Raw genomic sequence first — 25,488 nt, forward strand, 5'->3', positions numbered from 1 at the left:
CATAGTGGTCAAATCCTTCTGTTGACATCTTTGAAGCTGTGTAATATCAGGGAGTGTTACATAAGCCATATGAGATCTTCACTGGTAAACACAAAGTTTACATATACTATCTACGAGGAAACACGATGGCTTCAATCTGAAATACTGAGTAGCAGGGATGAGTAATAGAGGAATGACTGAATTGGAAGTGACTTCAGCCTGTCAGAGTGTTTATCCAACTCATGTTTCTTGATGGCAACTTTCCTTGGTGCCTACTGTAGGGAGGATGAGTTGAGTAGCATCCTCTTCTGCTGTCTTGCTGCTGCTGCTCTGTCCCAAAAAGCCTGTGAGCCTTGCGCTTGCTCCTAGTCTGTGGCCATACAGTGCTGCCTTTAAGTAACTGTGGCCCACCTTGACCAAAAGGTTAACACTGGAGTCCAATTTTAATTGCTCTTTTAATGAGTTGCAGAATCTGATACATAAGAAAAAACTGTCTGCATGTATATTGACTGTAATAGCGTGGTATGAATTTTAAAACCAGAGTCCCTCACACTCATCAGATTTTTCTTAGCAGAAATAAGACAGTTTTCATGCCTTTTTAAAAAAAAAGTTTATATAAATGCTCATGTCTTATACATGTGTATACAATGAATTACATCAGTTCAACCAGCTGCTTTTTAGATATTCTTAGAAACTGCGAATTTGCAGTACAAAACTTCTCTTGACAGTTCCTGAAATAACATGCATTAGCATTGTGTTCTGCTATTGCATTTCTGTTTAGGGTTTTTTTGTTGTTGTTTCCTCTTTAGATTAATCTATGAAATGGAATTGGTTAGCTTTCGTATAGGGAGAAAAATAATCTAAAAAGGTGCCTAATTTTTTTTTTCCTGTGTAGAAATCGGCCTTCCTTTATTGCAACAAACTTTAGCTAGGAACATTCATCTGTTCTAGTAGGATTTCATGTTTTTACACTGGTCAATTGCTGTGTGTCAAACATGGTCAAACAAATAAGATAATCATTATAATTATATTATTAATTGGCCTTTATTGAACAGAACCTTTTGATCATATTTGCACTGAGTTACAGTGATGGCACAGTTTCTGCAATGGTTTCCATAAATCTACATACATTTATTACCTACTTAATTGCCTGATCCCATTGCTTGCAATCTGGCAGTCCCCAGAGACTTGGTAATCATTAATCTCCAGACGTATACAAATAAATTCCATTTTGCTCTTTTTCAGGGACTTCTGCCATGTTAATTACGGACTGCTTAGAGCATTGCACTTGTCAGCGTACCTAGGCAACGAGACTGGCTTCGGAATATGAAAATCCTGTCTGTATCTTGTATGAAAGCCTTAAAGTGTATAACATTATACACTTTTTAAAAAATTGTATATAAATCCATAATTGTTTAGTGACTCAACAGTGTTTTATTTGGATCTCAATAAAGAATTTTCATTTCAGTTCTTGTACCAAGCAATAATTCAACCTCATGTTCCTTCAGTGACTTTTTTAGCCTTATGCAGCAAGTGTGAGAGAGAGTGTGTGAAGTCCCATGACTAAAGTTTAAATATGCTTTTGGAAATAGCTTGTCTAATGTATGAGCAACATGGATAAGTTAAAAATGAAGATTAATGTTTCATGCTGAAGCTTTTCTTATTAGCTGAATGTAAACAGGCCTACTCAGAACAAGGCTCCTGGTTAGAAATAATGCTCCAACTTCCACTTCCTTCAGCAACTTGTTATACAACATGAACGTATTTTAATCCCTGTTGAGTATATTATACTGCTTATTCTCTTTCACTTGGTCTTTGCATAGAAGTGCTTTCTTCTAATATTATACAATCACACGTTTTCTAGTGGTAGAATCCTGGATGAGGCTTTTATGCCTTGATAAATCTTGTATCAAACAGTCATGTTTCCTCAATGCTCTCTCTGTTTTATATTAATTGTGGTTGTGATAATTTGTAACAGAAATAAACTTCTGATAATTTAACTCCTTGCGCTCTTGTTGTAAATGCCGCTTGCCAAGCGTGAGTGTCATCCCATACCTCAGGTGTGTTTCCATCCGTTGTCTGGCCTGTATTCACTAAATCTCAGATTCATCTCCAGAAGAGCATAAATTGGGCCTGCCTCCTTTACATTTATTTTGAAAATGAGCAATATCACTTAATAGCTTCTGCACACCAAATACCTCCTCTTCAACATGTATTGATATTTTCTGATACAATATACTGACTGTGGAAGAATGGCTTTGAAATTTAGAGGGCTGTGGGGGGGAAATTAAGTTTTCATATTATTCTTCACACTTATCAAAGTATCTTGATTTGAATATGATACCATTTTTAATAGACTGTAAAAAGCTTTGACCATTGCATAAAAAAGTCTGTTTTTGTGTGTATATATATATTTTTTACCTTTGAACACTTAAGGCAATCAGTTACTCTCATAATCCCAAAACGTTTTACCACCATCTTTCACAGTACTACAACTGCATTTCTATAATGTTTTCCACAGCAATAGATGGTGATTATTTAAATAAAAGTAAAATTAAAATGTGAATAAGATCAAGAGATATGTATAATAATGGATTTGCTTCACACTGATAGGCTGGAACCTCTGATGTGAAACAGCGACTAACGTTTTAAATGCTAGCCAGGTATGAAAATTGTACAAAAATACTGTGGGAGGAATTTAGATAAGCAGAATGCAATTTCACTAGCTGTAATTTGGGCTGGACACTAAGATTACCAACAGAGTCTCATTTGAGGAGTGAGGTGAACTATTTAATGGGTAAAGCATCAGGTTTTCACTCTGGAGTGGTGGACTGCTCTTCAGTAAAACTACATCAATGGCAGAGCTTCCTAAAGTCAATGCTCAAATGTTTTGCTTATATGACTTATTTTAATATATGGCGGTAGCACAGCTATTTCTGTGCTGCCCTGATGGCTTTAACCTTCCTGGCGAGGCAGCAGCCCTGAGTCTGTTCTGTGTTACCAGTTTTACCTGATGTTGCCTTGCTTAAGGATTTTAGAGCAAGGACGTGAGCCTGCTGCCTAAAATGCATTCAGTCTGCACAGCAGTACTTCCAGCGGTGGTGGTGGTGGTCTTCCTAAGGTGCGCATCTCCCTGTTATGTACAGCTTTAGTCATGTTTATAATTGAAACTGGAGGAATAATTTTGATCCTAAGCGTTCCTAATAATATGCTGTGGCTATGAATTGGAACAAACCTTGAAGTCGTACTTTTTTCTCAAGGGTGTTGCGGAACGTACTTTTCAAGCTGGAACTCCTTGYCTTTCCAGGTAAAGGAACTGCTCAAAATACAAAGTGGTAAAGTTTTTATGTATTTTTATATATATATATAATATATAGTATGTATATGTGTATATATGCACATGTACACACACACCTGCTGATAAATAGGATCGAATTTGACCTTGATAGTTGCCGTTTCTCCACGCACTACTACTTTTTTTTTCCTAGTATTTTAGCATTCTATTTAGCTTTTTGTAGGCACTGTCGCAGCTCAACTAGTGCACAGCAAGAATCAGAATATCTCTTGATTTCAAGATTATGAAAAAGATGAACCAGTTCAAGGGGCTCAGCATTTTTTTCACTAGCGCAAACTTTGTCCAAGACAGCTGCATTTCTTTAGTAGGGAGAAGAAAACCCTTTTGGTAATGGAAATTATCGAAGGTATTTAGTGTTAAAGCGCATACTGTGAGGATGATAGATGTTTGTGTGGTCTTAGATACTTGAATGAGTTTGCAGCGCACTGACYCTTGTCTCCAGGCAGGCTTTTCATAGGATTGCAGGTTGAGAGAACATCCCTGACAAACTTGTATTTTAAACATGCTTAGAAACTGTAGCCAAGGGCAGATATAAAGCTGATTTGCTGTGTAGTTCTTTTAGGTTCATCATTGGAAAGTATTAAGAATGCATGAAATGGTTACACTATTACTAAAAATAGCAAATTAGGAAACAGGCTTAATGGAAACCTCTAGCTTTCAGTCAGAGGCGTACTTGAAGTTTATGAAATTAAAATTGAGATTTAATAAAGGTGTCTGTCAAAACTTCTCAGAAGTCTTTTACTATATCAAGTAATCAAAATAATTCATGCTCTTTCAAGATAGCTTCTGAGCTAGGATTCCTGACTAAACAACGTTCTGCTTTTATTACCCTGAGCAAAATCAAATGTAAATCAGTCCATGGAGTTCAGTTTCTGCTTTTGCAAAGCTAAACACTTCTCCAATTTTTTATGCCATTTGATATAACATGATAAATGATCTTACCTTAATTTATACTCTTACTGAAATTTAGAATCAAGAAGGAAGGATTTACCCGGAATGAAATGCTGGCCCCATTGTGAAGTCAAAAGGAAGTCTTTTACTGACCTCCATAAATTATCTTATTTCTTAGTTCTTTTGTTAACTTTTTTTTTAAATGTGGAGGTAGCTGTTTCTTGTGTTTCTCTTACTGAGAGAGAATACGCAGGCTCCAAGTATACTGAAGTTAAAGGTATACTAAAAAAGAAGCAAAAAAAAAAAATCTTTCTAAATTCATTCTTCTGATAGTGCAGTTATGGGCAAACAGCTCAAAAAATCTATAGATATGGATGCTCTTACTTCAGGTGCATGCAGAACAGCTGTGGAGTTACATTGTTAAATGTGTATTCCCGGATTTTGGGCTCTTGCTAAATCATTTTGTTATGTTCATATCACAATATAAATATTTATTGTTTTAAAAATTCATTAGACCCTTCAGGATATTTAATTAGAGGCTTGAAAGCAAATGAGAAGACCAAATGTACGCTTTGATGAATGCTACCTTTGTGTGTTTTGGAAGTCATCTGACTTTAATGATGATGTTCAGAATTATTCAACCGTGAAAATTAACCTTATTCTGTTTATTTAATAGTTTCATTCTTTTTAAGTCAGTTGAGGCTCTTACTAGTTAACTAGTAAAACAGTTAAATTTTTCTAATGATGGCTCTATTATTCAGCATTTGATTAAGACTGAGGGTATAACTTTTTCAAGATTCAGTTCAAGAATAAATTATTGTTACCTCAGAAGTAGAGGCYGTCTAAGATTGATAGAAGACTTAAAGTATAAGTTAAGGAAACATGATCCTTAGTTAGGCTGTTATTCCCCTTGAATAAACTTTGAGATAAAGGAATTGTGGCAGTTTCTTAATATGTGTTTTGGTGATGATCTTGAGTTGTATTTACTTTTGTGTGTATATGTGTATGTGTGTATATATATATATATATATACACACACACACGCACACACATGCAATAGCTGCTAATCTCAAAACTGTCCTTTCTTTGGTAAGTGCCATTCCAACAAAATTGATTTATGCATATTTGGTGTTAAAAAGGTGGATCCGCGCAGGATCATAGGGCTACCCTGTAAGAGCAAATCTAGGTCCCAAAGGCGGTCTATAATCCCTGTACCATTTTTCCTCTCCGTATCTAGCTAGTCTGGCATTGGCATCTCTCATATAGCAGTAATAGCTCATTAATTTTGGTGACATCCTTCAAAGATATAAACAGGTGACTTTTGTAAATGCCACAAGTACCCCTTTGAAAGGTCACTTTGCGTACTCCTGTATAATATTTCTGCATGCATATACGTATTTGGTAAATGCTCTTCAGAAGAATGATTCAAGGGACGGAAGAAGAGATACTTTAAAAAGCTTGATTATGGTTTATAATTGCATGCACAGGGAGAAAACAAGTACTAAATGACTAATCTAGTAGTGAAAAAAAAAACTAAAAAGATCTAATGTTGGGTATAAAAGCTTGCAGTTTTAAATGAGAGATTAGGTTCAAATGGGAGCCATTAACCACAGCAAACTGCGTTCAGGCGAACTGGCTTCTGCGGCTTTTTCCATGTAGGAGGCTAGATTGAATGATCTAATAACCATATCCAAACTCGAGATTTGTGGATCAATAATGAATGTATAAAACTTCTAACCATCACAGCGAAAGAAAAGAAAGCTTTTTTTTTTCTGATTTGCAAGCTGGTAGAGTAATCTGTGAGGGCTAAGATAATCAAAATACATTTTATTAACAAGGATGAGCTCTCCATTTCTATATGGGAAAAAAGAAAAGGTGCTACATGACTCTTAATTGCTTTTGCAAATGGTGAAAACAACTGTAAGCCAGTATTTACTGATATTAACAGCCCAACACAACTGCTGTTCCTCATACAAGAACCATTTAGAGATCTTGTACATTGCTGTAGTTGACTTGCAAATTATGCCTTTTAAAAAACATCATCTACCTATTAAGTTAACAAAAGTCTCTGTAAATTGTGTTGAAGGAAAGAAACAGGGTGGGTTTGTCAGTTTTGATTTATGTATCTACCAACCGGATGACAACCTCTAGGCTGATTGCCTAGGCTCCCTTTATAGTCAACAGAGAGAAACGAGCAAAGAATAACTAGTTTTATCTGCAACAGAAGTACAGTGAGATCAGGTGACTCATCCTCTGAAAGCACCTGATTCCTCCCCTTTGACTCTTACGGGTGATTAAATTTGTGTGTTTTCACTTCAGATGTCTAAAGTGATGTGTGGTGGATCCCACTCATAATATTTATGTTCCAAATTCAGCTTTTTTGATACCTTGTAGACAGCAGCAAGTGATAGGGTCTTGACATAACTAGAAACTTGGAAAAATTGAAGACGACAGACCTCATAGTGTTGTGTGTGCAAGATGTGGTTTGGTACCCAATATAGAGGGGACTATTCCAAATAGAGTAGATGAGAAGATGAGCACGTAACCATGTTCACTGCCTGCCTTCTTTCCTCCCTTCCATCCATCCAACCAACCATCCATCCATCTGTAAGTAAAAGCTTTATGCTCTGCTTCTTGCAACTCAGGAGGAGGAGACAATAGTTAGGGAACGGGTCACTTTTGTCAGAACTATACGTAGCTATTTTATGTGTATATCATCAAATAACTGACCTTCAGGTGCTCTTCACGTGTATTTTCTAAATACCTTTGGACTTTTCTTTTATTTTTATCACGCTTCTGTCAGCTGTTTCTCTTCCAGGCTGAAGAATCCTAGTCCAGTTAGTTGCTCCTTTTATGGAAACTAGTTTTTCTTTTGATCACCTTTTTAACTCTTCTTTGTACTTTTTCCCACTGCTGCTGTATCATCATGAGATGGAGGAGACCAGAACTTAACAGATTGACGGTTGCATAGTTATATTTTCTGTTTTGTTCTCTAGGTTCTGTCGCAACTTTTCTGGTAAGGAGGTCTGAGTTAGTTGAAACTAATTAAAAGAAAAGTAGACTGTGTTTTGATGACTTTCGCTTCCAAAGATTTCTGACGCGGCCTTCTTGGCATATATATTTATCAGGACACTTTCTCACACAGTGTGTTTCCACAACCTTTTAAACATGGCTTCATGGTTTTGTTTGCTCATAAGCACTCTAAATCTAAGGATTAGCTAGAAGATTGGCTGAGTGGTCTCAGGCAAGAAGAAATTTATGGTTATCTGTAAATGTGAGTTGCTGCTGGAAGACATTTAAATGGGATCGGCTAAAGGAAAGACTAGAGACTAGAAAGTGTGGTTGAATTTCTATGTCTAAAAGCTTAGTACACTGACAATTGGAAGTGAAAGATTTCCTATTTCAGCATAGTGTCTAAAATATTAGTATCCAGCCCTCACTAATAAGCAATATATTAGAAGGAAAATAAAAATAGAAGAAAAGAATAGGAGAAAAATAAACACCTTCAATGTACTTATACAGTTATCAAGAGCTGTATGAATAAGATTAGCTCTTCTTTGGATCATGTGTAAGAAACCTTTTTATCTAGGAAATAGAAAATTCAGTTCAAAAATCCCTTATATGCAACACTTCTGTTAACAGGAATCTAAGGCTTTACACTTGCATGGTTCTTAACATCTGAGGAATTCGCTAACTCTCAAATGCTGTTGTGTTAAGGAAGAGGTAATACATGTAGATTGTTTTGCACTATACAGAAGAGGAGCCGAAACAAGCTTGAAATTTTTAATCAGTGCAATTTTCCAGAGGATAATTCCGTACCAATAAAACTTTTTAATAAACTCAGAATTTTGATTTTTCTCAAACACAAATTTTCCCAGGAAAACATTTTTAGGGGGGAAAAAAAAAGCACATGTTGGAAACAAAGTTACTATTTCAAAATAAACTTGCTTCAAATTTTTTTTTTCCAAAGATATGTATTTTTAAAGCACGCCTTTTTCTCAAGACATTCCTGGTGTTTGTTGTAAGGCCCCTCAAAAGACATGAGAAATTCAACTGGAGCAAAAAGAGGAGGGAACAAAGAACAAGCAACCAAACAAAAACAGAGACAAGAATGCCACAATTCTGATGCAGAACTCCCTAATGTGTGCACAAACTGCATTTCTCTATATAAACATAATAATATGACTTCATCTACTACAAAAAATAGATGCTTTTCAGTTGCACAGAATTGTTAGTGTGTTAGGGTAGAAAACAGATTATCACAAAGTGAATTCTTGTAGTTCAGTCACAGAGGAGTTAATTGTTGATTTGAAGGTCATGAACAGGTTTTTAGAGAGCCACTAAGGCATTTATGTCTTAAGATGAATGATGTACAATTAAGGTGTAACTAACAACAAACCCCTGTATACAGTTAAGCCATCTTGTCCTTGAAAAGATCCAAAGAGAGGTAGTGGGGAGCCTTTTAGGATGTGCATTTTACATACAGAAACAGTATAGAAACATAAAATAATTTAGGTTGGAAGGACCTCTGGAGGCCATCAGATCTGATGCCCTGTTCAAAGAARGGCCGACTATATGAGGTTGCTCACAGTCTTGTTTAGTCAATATTTGAAGATCTCCAGAAATGGCGATCCCGCAACCTCTCTGGACAGCCTCTTCCTCATGGCGAATTTGTTTTTCCTCGTATCTATTCAAAATTTCCCGTGTTKTAACTTGTGCCTAATGCCTCTGATCCATTCATTTCTTACCTTCTGGAAAAAGTCTGACTGCACCTTTTCTTTGATAACCAGTTAGGTATTTTAAGACAGCAATTAGACACCCCCTTACAGTTCCCTTCTTCRGGCTGAACATAAAGAGGTTTCTCTTTGCCTGTTTCTTCAGCCTGCTGAGGTCTGTCTTAATGGAGCCTTGCCCTGCAGTATATTAACTGGTCCCCTGCCTCCCTCTCCCCAAAAGTGACGTTATCGACACATTTGCTTGCAATGCACTCTGTCCTATTGTCCAGTATTGGCCCCAGTATTCATCCCTGAGGGATGCCATTAGTAACTGGCTGCCAGTCAGATGGAAACCAAGGACCACAACCCTTTCAGCCCAGCTGTGCAGATTCTTTTTCATCCAGCTTAGTTTTCCACTCACCTCACAGTCCTCCCAACTGCTYTTTCTCTCTCCAGTTTGGCTGAAGGGTGTCAAATCTCTTGCCAAAGTAAATGATGTCTACTGCCCTCCTCAAGACTATGAAGCTGTCATATCATCACAGAAGGCAATCAGGTTGGTCAGGCATCATTTGTCCTTAGTAAATTYATATTGGCTGTTCCCAATCATGTTCTTGTCCTTCATACACTTAGAAATAAGCTTCTGGGAGGATTTGCTCCATAACCTTCTCGGAGACCAAGGTTAGGCCAACAAGTCGGTCATTCCCCAGATCCTCCTTTTTGCCCTTCTTGATAATAGACATGACATTTGCCTTTCTCCAGTCATCAGGAACCTCACTCATTTGCCAAATTTGATTTGATTTTATGCATCCAACATAAAAAAAAACATTGAAGCAATATGAATCTTCCCCTGAAGGTTCCTCCGTGCTGCATTATCTAGTACACTGGATTAGTTGCTCAACTTTTATGTAACTCAAGGTAGTTGAGAGGAACCTAAAACTAGAGAGATCCTTCCTTTGTTCCCCGCTATAAAAATACATTAAAAGAAGGTTAAAAATATACTGTATACTTTCTTGGTGTTACTTTTTTCTCCTTAAGGCGCTCATGGCATGGTTTCTTACACATGAGAGATATTTAAGCACCTTTTTTTCTCCTGCTGCCARCAGGCGCTGGACCGTTACAACAATCCTGTTCATTACAGCTCCCATTCTTGAAAGATTCTCTAAGGATCTGTGGGGTTGCCAAAGGTACTTACAGTGTCAGGGTGTGTAAATCCCTCCACTTCATAGCCAGGCTTATGCACTTCAGGTATTTTGGACTAGGATTATCCCAGCTAATGAGATCTTACGTTTGGGCTGTAGTTGCTCTAGGTTCTTCTATAGACAACTGTGAGAGAGAGCTGTGGAAGAAAGGCAGAGACATGCCTGCAGGGTATGACCTGGCATACCTCAGGAACACACGAGGACTTTCCTCCTATGCTCGAAGTCCTTTTTGGTTGCTTGAGGTTAGTCGGCATTTCCTTACTGACCCTCATGAACTACTGTTGAAATAACAGCAGTTGTTAACATACTAATATAATTAATTTAGTAATAAATTAATGCACTAAGCATTGAGTCCGTGCTCCCTCCGCTATTTTCTCTTGTGCAAACACCGACTGTAAGTGAGCTGATTATAAATAAGTTCCTGATAATCAGCATGTGTTAGCAGGAAAGAACTGACTTCCTTATGCTACCCCACCACCAATCCCATTAGTGTCATTCACTGAAGACGCCCTGTTCTGCGAATTCAAGTGGAGTATTGTGTAAGTGGGAATGCTGTTAATCAGATAGCTGCTTGAGAAACAGTGCTACTTGTTACTCATCCCTGCAGATCTTTTGTTCTATTACAGATACATCTAGAGAGCAAGCAACTTTTTCAATTATATGCAGGCATTTATTTTTCAATGAGTTTCTTAGTATTAAAAAAAAGAAAAAAATAGCCCACTGCAATTTATTATTTACTTTCTTTTGAGCACCTGCAGCATTTCACATCTAGCGGGCAGAACGCAACAGTGCCTTATTTCACGTATCTGTGAATGTATTGTTCCTGTTACTTCTGTGTAATAGGCTTTAAAATTTAAAAAGCCTCAGACATATTATAGGACACCTCCTGATCCATCTGTATTTTTCAAATGAACAGCAGTCAGAATTTTAAGTGCCTTGATGTAATGTATTGTAGTTTGATTAGGACAGAACAAGCCTCAAAAGTTTTACAGCTTTGGTTTAGACAGCTGCTCACCCAAAAGTACAAGTCTCCAGTCTTGAAGCAAATAAGGTTCACAATTTTGTTGTTAGGGTCCTATTTGCAAGTCAGGGCTCTTATATTCATCCRAAAAAGGCAGAGCTGCTAAGTGAGGTGAGACTTTGAAATGGGGGTTGACAGTTCTTTTCTTGCTTAATTTGTCCGCCTGAGGGGGGGACAAATTCTGAGGGTCCTAAGAGCTGAATTTTTTCAGGGTCATTTCCAGGATGGCAGAATGAGTTAGGAACAGATGTCCCACGGCCTTCAGTGTAACTGTGTCCTGCTGGCCCTATGAATGCCCTGCCTGAAGGATCATCTGTTGTTTCTCGTTCCTCTGCTATAACTCTCTGAAATTATTTCTAATCATGAATTCTTTTTACTTATCTATATACTGTGCTCCAGGACGAATACTGTACTGTTATGGTAATGTATAGCAGTATGCCGTAATAATTTCAAGGGGATAAAATAAGCTGAAAAAATTTAAGGGGTAATGGCCTCTGGATGAGGTTTGTTTGGATCAGTCTCCCTGCTCCCGTCTCATATAGTGATGTCTGATTAAGATATCTAAGGAAGGCAAAGGTACTTACTGCACAAGAGGTGCAGTATAGAGAGTGGATGGTTTGAATGCCTCAATATACAAGGCTGCTAGACCTTGGGTCCATATACGGTGGAAGAAAGGAGCAGATCTGACTCCAGCGCTGCTGCAGGCAGTGGTTTTGTCATTTGTATAGATCAGGCCTCCAGTGGGACTCACAAGCTCATGTTGCTATATTTTGGATATGAAATTTTGGACATGAAAAGCATCTCTAGCTCTCCGGAGGAAGCCCATAGGTTAGTGACAAAGTGATAGGGGTAGGTCATGCAAAGTGTAGCTGTGAAAAATGGGAACTCTTTGCTGACTCAAAACCCATGGAAGGTAGTAACCAGACCTGCCTCCTGTTTATAGCAGTGATTTGTGAGTCTCACAAGAACTGCTTAGGYACTCTTTCTTTAGATGCCTTTTACGTTTTACCAATATTTTAATCATTTGTAGCAAATTCCTTTATGGGCAAACCCACCATCTCCTGAGCCTCTCGCAAGGCTAGTTATTTTTCTTTCAGATTTTTGGTAACTGCATTAATTTTTCACCCTACACTTTCTGCTTTAAGAAGCACACGAACTATATTGTTAGGGCTTCCCATGTTCATCCGGAGCCAGGTATTTACTGTCTCAGTTCAGGTCCCTGTTGACTCAGTGGGTTGCACAGCTTTTGATTCATATTTGGATTGTTGCCTTTCCTGCTATTTTTTGGGTTTTTTTCCTTTTTGGAAGCAGCCCAAGTTATTAGCACCAGCAAACTCCGTCTGTAACCAAATGCTGCTCCTCAATGAAAATGTATCTGCAGTTATGACACGAGAACGGCACTTGCAGCAGCAGTACCGGAGCAAAGGGCCCTGCGAGGTGGTTCTTGCCAACCTTCAGACACGACATCAAGCTTCGACCTTTGCCGCACAGGGGTGTTTAAAGACCCTGTGGCATAGGAAGACTAATTCCCATCTCTGTCCCGGTGATCTAAATGGGTAAAGACTGCACAGTTTCTCTAGCAAACTTTCCGAGGCCGCTGTGCTTGCATGTGTGATTTTTCCTTTCCTGTCAAGTTCCTGTGCGGCACTGCTGTGTGGTGTTACACAGCTGCTTCCTCCTACCCCAGAGAGAGCTGCATTTCAGCGAAAAGACAAAGCAATTGCTGTTCTTCGAGCATGTGAAATTCCCTAGGAGTAAAGAGCTCTTACTCTTCTGCCTCATTTGACTTTAAAATTTTTTTTCACACCTATCCGCAGATTTAAGAGCCATGATTTAGGTATTGGTAGGGATGTGTCCTTAAATTATTATATCCCTACAGATGACTAGTTCTCTCCCCCCTCTCCCCCRTAATAATTTAGTGATCTCTCCTGGAACAGACAGACTTTTAGGGTTACTAAATCAGACTAAATGTTTGCAATTAAATTTCAGTGTGCTGGAGGTCATTTGTATTTGAAATTAACTTTTGATAGAAACAGCCTTAAGATTTTAGCAGATGCGCTCATCTTGTCTGTTCTTGGGATGACTTATATTTAGTTTGAGTTTGCTTTTTATTCCTACTGCAATTTTTAAGCTGACTCCCACAGTTTATATCACAAGAAGATCTGACCTAAGTGTTTTGGTGTAATTGAATAATAAGCAAACTATCTATGATGCAAATGAGTGTTAAAAAAAAAGAAAAAAAAGTGCCTACTTGCCCAAGAAAGCAGAAGCAACATCTTGGCAATTTCACACAACATGGAATGAGGACAGTGAACAWGTGGCCTTGATGCAGAAAGCTCATTCCCAATTAGATGTGTGTGGTATGCAAGGAGCATGTTTCAGGTTACTCCTTCCTGGCACTGAAAAAGATCCAGTTATGAGCTGTTTGTGTTTTTTAATATTAGCCAAGTCAACTCATAAAGTTCTCCTCCAGTCTTCAGAGGATGCTAATTTCCCAGACCCTCAGGACTGCTCTTTTTCTGTGTACCTGCTCTGTAATCTCCATGGCCATCTTCATCTTGGCAACTTTGCACAGGAATGCTGCAAGCAGGGACATGAAACATCTCTACAGTGTGGAGCAGATACCTCATGTGAGAGATGGGTTGTTTCCACATGAACAGGGCAAGAGATCGTCACTTGCTTGGAGGGTGAGGTGCTTCTCTACATGGAGGACATCAAATAAGGAATTCAAGTTAACCAAAGACATTAATTTAAAATGRATTAATTAAGAGTCATAAAACCTCATACGAGATGCTCTGCTTCAGAATTTAGCAAGTGAAGTGCTAAAATTTAACTTTAGAAGCTAAATTCTTAGCTTCTTAAGAATTCTTAAGAGTTTAGCTTACAAAGTGCTGGGAGAAGTCACGAGTTTCTCCTGTGAAGGTACCTAACAAAGTTTCTTTTGGTTCTGCTTTGCTGTGGCTGACTYCTCCAACTTCAGTTTCAGATCTGGAAGTCAGCTAGTAAAACTCAAATAGATGAATGGTTCCTGGTTTGGACACAGATCTGGGCTGGGGGATGAGGATATTTTAGCCAGGAATATTTAATACTTAACAGATCTGCCAATGACAGCCAAGGTCAACTGCTCTTAACCCTCAGCTTACTTCTGAGCATTACATTTTCCACCTATCGTATTAAGTATGTTACTACAGGTAAGTATGTTGCTATTTAATATATATTTCTGAGATGTATTCACCTATGTGTAGAGGGGCGTGTCCAGAGTTTATTTTTTCTGTTCTAAAAAGTTTAAATGATCATTCTAACTCTCATTTGAGCCAACTAATTGCAGCTGTAAAAGCAAACACTGGAGGCAAGGGTCATGCCAAGCAGCCTGGTTCTGTAGACACAGACCAGTGGAGCACAATAGAACATGTCCTTCTGATGCTTTTTTTTTTTTTTTTTTTTTTAATGCATGTAACTGAGGGAAAAAAAAAAAGTCCTTCTGACCTTTACAGGTGATAATCTGACATGGTAAGTTCTATTGCAAGAAATGAATAACCGTCAGCCGAACCACTATGTTATGAATAAATTGAGGGCAGCACAAGAAATCCCATTCCTGCTCGTGTCCGTAACCGGTGATCAAGGGAGACTCATGTCCTTTTTCCTTCAACAAATGCAAGTCCAGTAGTACTTTCCAAAGCACCGTATCAGTGCTTAACAATCCTACTTCTAGGAAACTGCCACTGATTTCAAGGCTGAATTTTGCGATGTCCAGCTTCCAGCTCTTGTTAGGCTAAGAAGGTCAAAAACATTTTAGGGTGCTGACGTGCAAGCCTATGGAGAGAATTAGCCCAGATTGGTTACCAAATGTTTCTACAGTGGACTAGGAAATCATAGGCGCTGAAAATGTTATATTCCGTGTGGCCAGGGGATGCAAATCTAGAAGGTGGCATCCTGATATCTTTGCTAAAATTGCATAGCCTGTTTCTCCCCAAGGGCCAGAACTGACATAGCAGAGAATTTTCCTTCAAATGGAGTAAGTCTAGCAGAATCTGGCCCTAAGAGCCCAAACATATTAGAACAAACTGCAGCGATAATACAAATGAAGGTGTTGGAGGGAAAGACGACGACCAAAAACAAAGGGTATTCAGATAAAAAGGTTTCCTCCTATTTAAAATTCTATGCATTGTTCATTAGCTAGCATATTCACAGAGCTGTCGGTACGAGCTAATGGATATACCACGCTCCAGTCGCAGAGAACAGCAAGGGGGAAGAGAGAGCAGATTCGCGAGTCTAGTGGGACCGAGAGCTGTACTTAGCAAAGCCAACTCTTTTGGTCCTTTTAATAAAATGACAGTAATTTGACAGTAATAAACACTAGGCTGTCACTGTAATGTAGCAGTTTGCAAATAACATTGACATTATCTTATGCTTTGTGTCAGACTGTGTATCCCCTTTATCAGCTGATTAATGGGGAAAATGGATAAAATTCTTTAAATCTGACAAAAAAAGGAGCTTGGATTGCACTGGGAGTGAGTCGTCTTTTGTTTTCCTCTGTTCCTTTTAAGCCCTGGTAGTGCTTTTTCATTTCCTTTTTGTTTTTTTTCTCATTTTAAGCATTTGTGCAAAGCTGTGACAAGTTGAACATAAATGTAACATCTAAACTGCTAGAAGTGTCACTTTAAAAAGTCTCAGTTCAAAAGCTTTTTTTTTTCTAGAAATGTACATTTCTGAAATAGCTAAGTTTATTTTATTATTATTATTAATATTATTATTATTATATTTTTAAGTGCCTTCAACGTTAACTTCCGTCTACTTTCTTTCACAGCTTGTGGCTATACCTACATGCTAGTGATCTGTTACACTTGATGATCAGCCTTCCAGAATTCATTTTAGGGCTCTGGGAATTACCAACACAGAAATTTGCCAGTGCTATGCCAAGGACTTTCCCTGCCATTGCTGTTCATCATTGTGAGCCAGGCAGTTTGCATGTATGTAAATGCCTGATAAGTTTATCAACTGGCTTTATTTCAGAAGGGAAGGAAATCATCATCATGCAGACTGAGCTCTTTGCCCTGCAGAGAGTGGTGTTGAGGTGTCCTTCTTCAGAGGAGGTTGGAGAAGCCTGTGGAAATACATTGGAGTCTGAATGCTTTCTGTGCTGGAGGTGGAGAGTGCCACCTCCCACCCTGCCCTGCTTCTGTCCATTCTCCCAAACAGCTCACACAATGGGAGTATCCAGCACCAAAGTGCCGCTTTCCTAGGGTCATAAGGTATTCAGGTTCAAAGGGACCTCAAGAGATCTCTAGTCCAACCTCCCRCTCAAAGTAGGGTCAGCTATGGAGTCAGACCAGGTTGCTCAGGTCTCTATCCATTTGGCTCTTGAAAACCTCCAGGGATGGAGATGTCACAACCTTCCCAGGCAACCCACTCCACCGCCTGACTCTCCTTGTGGGGAAAAAGCTTTTCCTTGTATCCATCCTGAGCCTCTCTGAGCACATTGTCTCTTGTCCTTTCACCATGGACTATTGTGAAGAGCCTGGCTCTGTCTTCTTGATGACCTCCCTGTAGTTTACTGGGGGCTGCTGTTATGTGCCCCCGAAACCATCTCTTTTCCAGGCTGAACCAACTCTGGTTCCTCAGCCTCTCCTTTCTGGGCAAGTGCTCCAGCCCCAGCCATCTGCTAAGTTCACTCTAGCTTGTCATTGTCTTTCCTGTATTGCCCACTTCTTCCCTCTAAACTCGACTCAGTACCTAGATGTGGTCTAATGAGTCTCAATCTGCTGACTGTGTTCCTGTTCATACAGCCCAAGATATTGTTGGCCTCATCCCTCATTCTTGAGTTGAGCCTTGCATGGCCAGATAGGATAATGGCAGAAGGCTATGTCTTCTGTGGAGCCAGCAAAACCCGTGACACTTGTGTGCATGCATCCATAAGCCAAATTTTCCATCATGCAGATATAAGTATAGTTAACCTGTCATTAATGGGGCTCTTTCAAATCAGTCACTGACTGTGTAATACATCTCATACTAAAAGGACCAAATCTGCCTAAAACCAGCTCTACTGAAGCAGCTCTCCCTGTATCCAGTAAGGATAAAGGCCCAGATCCTCAGGACATTTAGCTTGCATTTAAGTCAATTGAAATATAATGCAAGTTAGCCACTCAAAACCCTTTGGACCTGGGACCAAGTGCTCTGAACAGTACTTGGAACTGTCCAGTGAATGATAACTTGCCCTTTCCATCCCTGAATCCCATGGGCAAGAGGAACATATCATATTGCTTTTTAGATGAGAGATGCAGAGGTACTGCCCAGCTTGGACAAAAGTGGTATAGTCATTCAGTGGCAGAGTCATGGTTATTAACTGTGTCTCTAATCCTTTTCCATCTTTGCTGGACTGAATGTCAAAAATCCATCTAATTTTGGTGGCATGGGATGGGAATTATGACTAAATTGGGAGTGAGTGTCAGCAAGTACTCCCAAGAGGCACCTGACATCCTCTACAAGAAAACAATCAGCCAGTATTAAAAATCGGTTAGCATTTCCACAGAGCAACCTTTGCCACACAACGTATAATGACCTTTACAGGCCAAAGAAGAGTCAGTTTAATGTACTATTTAATGCCAGATGGTAATATCTTTCCTCACTTAGATGGCTGGTGATTAAACTCAGTTTTCTCAGCCACCAATTGACCTTTATCCATCTCCCACAATTTAGTGAGTGGAGGTTGGTTAAAACCAACAGGGTATATAGATCATGTTGTGACAACTTCTCCTTATAACAAGATGCAAATGGTCAGTGAGGCACATCTCAGAGGCATTTTCTTTATTTCTCCAGATAAAGGAGAACTTGTTGAGATGCAACCAAACTATCTTTGTGTCCATCATGTCCTACATGTATGTTTTCCACCCAAAGAGAAAATGGTTATAATAGACTTCTTTTCACTATTGAGCTGTGTTGGAGGAGGTCAGTAGTCAGAAGTTTTCCATTTAGCAAGAGAAGGATGAGACATTTGTCATATGTCACAACTGGTGTTCTGGTAAACATAGAGAACTTATCACCCTCTCTCTCCACCCTTGGAGATCAATCTGTATTCACAGGGCATCATTTAGTTGATACGGTGCCACAGCGCAAGAAAAGGTCTTTTCACTAGCTGTCTGCCTCCTTGCCGATGCAATGGTTTCCCATGAGCCAGACAAGTGCTGGCCCCAGAGGTTTGACAGGTATGGATGCAAGACCAGTAGCAAAACAAAATGTGACAATACAGTGTCTTCCTTCTCCTACAACCCAGTGCATGACCCAAATAGTAGTTGTAAAAAGATAGATCATTTCAGCTCCTTTAGCCCATTGGTAAATCCATACCAGAGTAGGACTAGTTGATATTTCTTTCTAAAATGTGTGTGTGTGTGTGTGTGTGTGTGTGTGTGTGTGTTTGTGTGTGTTTGTGTGTGAGAGTGTATGTATGAAGAAAGTAATTTAACCTAAAGAGGGATTTATCATTTGCAATTGTCATTGCACTTGAAAAGTTCAGATTTTACAAGGGCCAAGTGTGTATGGTGTAGGAAAAATATTTGGAAAAAATCATCAAAAATTTTGGATAACTGGAAAGAAAAATGTTGTTCTGTAAGGGCCTCCTTTTACCCATGCTTCCCTTGCAAGAAAAAAAATTAACCATGACGACCAAACTGTGCTTTTCATTTTGGTATGAAATAATAAAAAGGGACCTTTTTTTTTAAAAGGAAATGTATACTTTTGAAAATGTTTTCTAATTTGGGTGGGGAAGAAGGAAAAAGAAAGGAAATTCTGTGCACTATTCAAAGGCTACACATTTGAGGGTCTTTGACTCTGGGCTGCTAGTACACTTGCCTTGTCTGGTAAGACTTCCTAATAAAGTGTTTCTATTTCTTGTAAATGTTCCTCACTATAACTGTCTCCTAGACACAGTCTCAGGATGCCATATCTTGAAATTTTTAAACGGGAGACCATTTGTGATCTTTCTATGGAAAAGGCTGTGGTCAACTCCATAGTCCAGCAATGCCAATATGACATTCAAGGTGTGTGGGGTTTTTTGTTTTTTTTAAACTACTCAGCCCATCTTCATAAGTAATTAGGTGTTTTGTGTCTTCAGCCTCTTACGATACTTTCCTTCCCTTAAAATAGTAGGAAAGGAGGTAAAGGAAGTACTGTTTCATCTTGTCCCATTCCTATGACGTCTTCTTTCCTTCCCTCGCTCATCTTCACACTACTCGTGATGCAGCAAATGATGCCTGCAATGGCTTCCCTGTCGCAGTTGTCTTTCAAAGCTTTCCCTTATCAAAGCTCTACTTAGGATGGTTTTATTTGCTCTCCAGACCCCAATGATGCCAGCATATGGCAATTAAACACTGCCACTGAATTACTGTCTCTTTTCATGGTAATTAGTTTAGACTTTTGGACTAGATCTATTCTAGCTAATTGAAGGGCACCAGGGAACGTCCACGGGGACCGGGACTTGTTCGCCCCTCCTGTTAAACGCCTCCTGCTACAGTTTTGGCCCAGGCCAGCTGGCACGCTCCCACACACTGCTTGGACACAGTTTGGGAATCAGCACACACCAGGGACCATTTCCGGTCGGCCGTTTGGATGTGCTYGCCCTGTTTTGCAGGCTAGGCGAGTTTAACAGTACAGATATGGGCCACCTTGTGCCAAAGAATGATCCCAGACACGTATAAATTTCTAGCATAACCATCTAACCATATTGTAACCCAAAAACAAAGATTCCCTTTCTGTCTTCTCCTAAGAAGAAACCTGTTTATTGTTAAGTTTTACTTTCATGTTTATTTAATATATACAACATACAGCTTGGGAATCACCTGAACTAACATCTTCTGTGCCACTTGAACTGATGCCTTTCATGAATATATGTTACCTTCCAACCACTGATAACATAAGCGTGTGCACATGTCAGATGCCTGTTTTGGACCTGCTCCATAGATGCATCAGGACTGTGTAGTGAAAGTGCCCCACCGCCTAGAGAACTTGCTTCTTGCAGCAATTAGAAGGTGTATGATGAATAAAAGCAGAGTAGGGGAGGGGAGAGAGGATTTTCTGCCTGTCATGGCTGAGTATCAAACTGAGGAACTGGATACCACCTTTTCACCGACTGTGGAGTTCCCAAGTGATGCTACACAAGAGACTTGTAAGCCTCCAGATTAGTCCAAGGTGATAACTTTTGTTAAATTATTATGACCCCCTCAGAAAATCCCCTGTTGTTTGTGTGTCTCAAGGGCTGTAGGTATATTCATCCTGGGTTACAAAGAGCCCAAGAGCGCAAGCCATTCTTTGCTTTAAAAAAGAAGTGGTGGAGAAGAAGGCAGAAAGATGTCTTTGTGACATAGTCATGTAATAGCTTAATCTAGCATGATCATATGGGTCTTCAAGTAGGCTGTATCTTGTGGGATCTTCTGTCTAATCAGATTGCAAGTGTTTCTATGCAGAGACCTTTCCTTCTCGCAGGAGACCTAGTGAGACAATCCAGTTCCCACATTTACAGCCCCACTTGGCCTTTCTAGGTGACCTCATATTCACCCTTTGACAGTGATTGCTCACAAGAAGGCTGGTATCATGAAGATAAAGCTGCATCAGTCATACTTTTTGTACAGAAGCTGTGGCCTAGGTGCAAAATGCAGAAGTCAGCTTAAAATAATCTTACACTCGTTGCAGACTATCCTTGATTCAATACGCTGACAAGAAGTTTGCAGCAGTACCTAGAATTTCAGTTCAAAACTGGGAAGATTCTGCAAATAATTCCAAATTTCACTGAATGTGTGGTTCTACATAAAAAGTTCTTTTATATCAAAAGAAGACCAACTTTTATATCATTAAAAATCGGACAAAAATTTGTTTTTTCATTTCAACCATCTAATAATATTGATGCATAGTTAAAATAATCCTGTGCTCCAGAGATGTACAATTAAATGTCCTCAGAACGTAATATCAAGGATAGCAAGTATTATTGATGAATTTCATTAAACAGGTTACACTAAAGCATTCACTTTAGAGAGTCACTCAATACTAGTTATCAAAATATATGCAGAGGGCAGGTGAAGGTTATGAAATTGTCGGGAGAACACAGCTTACAAAGTAAACTCTCAGCTATGAGTTCTGTGCATGACTTATTACTTTTAATAATGTAAATATGTGCATATTACAAGCCCTATTGATCCTTACTAGCTAAATTTCAAGTTAGGATTAACAAAGGTAGTAAGACAAATACCAAAAATAATAGCCCATTAATCCGGGTAACGGAAGTGAAATGCAAAGCCTGGCACCTGTTTGAAAGTCACTGGTAGAACAAAGTTTTCGTCTGTCCCTGTAGCAGCTACACACAGGAGGAGAAAGCATCTGAGATTGGTACCACGACTAATACTACTACAAACACACATAGCTGCTTGCTAAAACTTTGTTTTTCTCTGTGCTCTCAACATATACGATGCAAGCAACAAGAAACGAGCTTTGCAAAAAGGTCTGTGACTTCCATCTTGCATTCTTTTCAAGAGATGATGGGGGAACATTTTATATTTGTTTGTACTGATTTACTGTAAACTTCCACTACAAACAATTAACTGAATGGTTCAGGATTCTCTCTCTGACACAAAGATGCCCTAAAACCATAGGCAAGGTTTTGGGTTTTTTTTCCGTCTTTCTCTGCTTCTGTTTTTCCTTTTTCATCACCTTTCCTTTTTATTGGAAGCTTTTTGCTGGAGTGGCTACTTACCTTTTCTTGTTCCAAACACTGATCTTCCCGTTACAGCTGCAAGCTCTATTATAATACAAATGAATAATAAATAACTCTTGTGTACTGGGAAAGAATTTAACTTTTGCTAAAAAACAACCCTCTCCCTTAACAACAAGCAAGCAGACAAATGAAAAACGTCCCCTCCACCTCCCAAAAAATCCTAGTATCAGTAATTACTTTTTAAAGTATTATATTTATTCTGTACTATACAGAAAAATCAGACCCTCTGGAAACTAAAATACATTTTTTCTACATGATCCTTTTAGTATAAACTATATAAATCTCACTGAATTTACATTGTTGCGGTTATTTGAAGTGACTGAAGTGACTGGGACAGTGGAGGAGCTGAACCATGTCACCCAGGTGATGAACATGGTCCAGGTCATTTAAGTTTCTTCCTACCGGCTGAATGGAGACTCCTTTCCTTTCCACAGATGGATGTGGTCAGCCAGCCACCTGCAACCATGGGCTGTTAAAACATCAGCCTACACACGCAGCCTTACACTGCCCATGAAGAATTGCCGTTCCTGTCTTTATTGCTAAAGAGAAAAGGGAAGGAAACATGGCCTATAAAATGGAAATTAGCACACTGAGCTCCATCACTGCGGTGACCATCTGCGTCTGGCGGGTTAGCAGATGCATTTGGTTGGTCGAGATGCACAACGCGCTGAATTACAGAAGGGGAGAAGGAGGAAGCTTGAACCTGCTGGAGCCCGGTAAGATTGCTTTTGTCCGTGATGTGGCAGCTTTGTCACCTTCTGCAGTGACTTACGGAGGAAAACAAACACCTTCTGCGAGGGAGCTAGTCTCACTCGCCTATTGATTTTTCTGAGTCCTCTGTGCTTGTTTAATAAGAAAAATGTTGCTTGAAACTGAGTCTGATAATCTTAAAGATGTTATTTACTTTTTGAAAGGTGAGCCAGATTATGATTAATATGGTGAATAGCTAAAACCTAATAGAGTCAATGCTTCTTTATGTCTCGCAGTGGCCCAGTCCATGTGCGCAGAAGAAAGTAGCAGTCAAGCCTGAACTAAACACTCAGCTTTCATGTTTGTGCAGGGTACTTTGGTATATTTATTTATATCTGTGTGTCTGCCACTGTTCAGCCACAGGAGCTAATGCCATGGTACTGCGCAGAACGGGACTGGCCAGCTCAGCTAATTGCAGGGCGCAACCTGCTTCCACGCTGCCCCTGCCCCCTTTCCAGGGTCTATCAGGACACCAGTCTCCGCAGACACACCTCTCTTTTGATGATCAACTGAGTAACGTGGTAAATATTTTTCCCCTGGGTGGATCAGAGAAAATCAGAGAAACCATTTAGAGACCCATCCCTTTCCTTCTTCCTTGCTCTGGTCGCCCACAACCATCTCCCACCTGTGTGTCCAGATTCTCAGCAATCCCTCATGATAAGATGGCACTAGTCACCCACTAAAGGCCTTGCCTTTCTCCACTGGAAATGGGGACCCATCTGTCATGAGCCTGGAGAAGACACAGCAGATGAGGCAAGATGAATCCCAGCCCACAAGTTCTGCTGTTCCTTGCTGACTCTCAGACAGACCTCCAGTGACCCCTGTCACCCATGAAACACGCTGCAGGAGGTCTGCAGCGAGTCTTCCCTGCAGTAGAGTCACCCCACGGAGGACAGGAGTTCTTCTTCCTATCAATTAACAAGAGCTCAATATTAAAGTGTTGTAGGAAGCAGAGCTTTACTGGAAATGCCGTTGCTCCCAGTGCTGCCAACTCTCGGAGACAGAGCACCATTCATTACACACTTCCTGAGCTCATCTTCCTTCTCCTGAGCTCACCACGTCCATTTATCACGGTGTGCTCGGACCTACAAACAGCAGCGCTTGCTTTGATTTGCCTCTTGGCATCCTAGCTGGGCAGCGATATGTTGTCTTGTCATGCTGAACGGTGGCTTAGTTTTGATATTTTTAAACAGTGACACAGTATTTCCCAGCATCTTACCTTGAAATTGAAACTGGGCCCAAATGGGTGGAAAACAGCTTGTTAAAACTTTTTTGTTAAAATGGAAAAATAAGAATAAATAAAAAATTAATAATCCTTTATGTGTGAGTACTCATAGGGGAATTTATCTAAGGGTTGTTTTAATTTTATTGCATAATTTTAAAATGACAGTAGTTTTTACACTGTCAAAATTTACAAAGTTACTTACCAAAGTGACTTTAATAAGCCATTACTCTGTATAGTAAAATTGCTAACATGTTCCAAATAGGATCAGAAAGAAATTCAGTCAGTCTAAAAGACCATTCGGCATTATTTTTTCTTATTGATTCTGGGAAGATATAGGGAGGTATTTGTGAATCATCACCAGGGATGTTTGGCTCTTGAGTCGGGATTCATTCTGCTGGAGGAAGAGGGCACAATTTTATTAGCAGCATACCAGAGATACTCACATGCAGTCATGAAGCACAGAGAAAACCTATAACAAACGATGATCACAGGTCATCCTTCCCAGAGAACTGCAATTTAAAAATGATTTTTTTGTTGGTTTTTTTCCTGTTCTTTCGCTCTCTTTTTCTTTAACAAAAATACAAATGCGCCTCAGAATGCCGAAATGGAACTGAGTTATGGTTTAATAAATATGATTTGATTGGTTTTTTGATTGTTTTAATAAATGCTTCTACAGCTAGCAAAACATGCACAGTGAGATCTTCTCTGGTGTGGAGTCTCATGTCAAGATAAGTGCTCTTATTAAACATGCTTCTACGGGCAGAGAATTTGCAACATCCCTCTGCCATGTGAATTCTGTGGTGCTTAACATTATAGTTAAGGCTGGGGTTCACTTTAAGGCAGCTGAATTGAGCTCTAGCTCTGTGTCAGCTTTACTGAGTCCTAGTACTGAGCTTTGAGTGCTCATATAGACACTTAGTTTAAGTATATTAACCTGCAACTGAGTCCCCCTTTCAGTATCTCTGAGGCCACTACCCATCTGTCAGGTTTGGTCGGATGTGATCAACAGGTTAACAATTTGTTAGAAAAAAGGAGGTCATGGACACCCGAAGACATCATGACTGCACTGAAGTACACGTCCCGTCCACTCCTGCTCTCTGTCTTTCTCAGTTCCTTCTCCACGGTGTTAAAAGTGGAGAATCTCATCTACATCCCTTCTCTACTCACTCTCTAGTGACTCTCCCATCTCTCAAGCATTTTGCCTTCGACTTACTTGCTCCTTTATCTCACTTATCTTCAAAGAAAAAAAGAATAGAAGGAAAAAAAAACCTGAAAAAACCCGCAATAGCCTTTTCAACTTCTGCCCCATGTCCTTCTCCTACTCTTCTTGGAGGCTGCCAACCACTGTCTGAAATGGTTTGCTGCAGAGAATCCTCTTGTTCTGCTTTGCTTGCAGGCCCTTAGCTATCTTCAAATCTGGGTCCTCATCTTGCCCTGCTTTCCGAAGGATGTTCATAAGTTAAGGCCATTCCCAGCCATTCTGAGATGGTATTTTCCGTGTTTTGGTCAGCTCTTGTTGTGATTAAGCAAGATATGTTATATGCAAACTTGCCTTCCTCATATCTGCTTAAGTCACTGCTGTCAGGAATGCTGTCCC

Source organism: Apteryx rowi, unplaced genomic scaffold, assembly GCF_003343035.1.
Source record: "Apteryx rowi isolate R43461 unplaced genomic scaffold, aptRow1 scaffold_273, whole genome shotgun sequence".
NCBI lineage: Eukaryota > Metazoa > Chordata > Aves > Apterygiformes > Apterygidae > Apteryx > Apteryx rowi.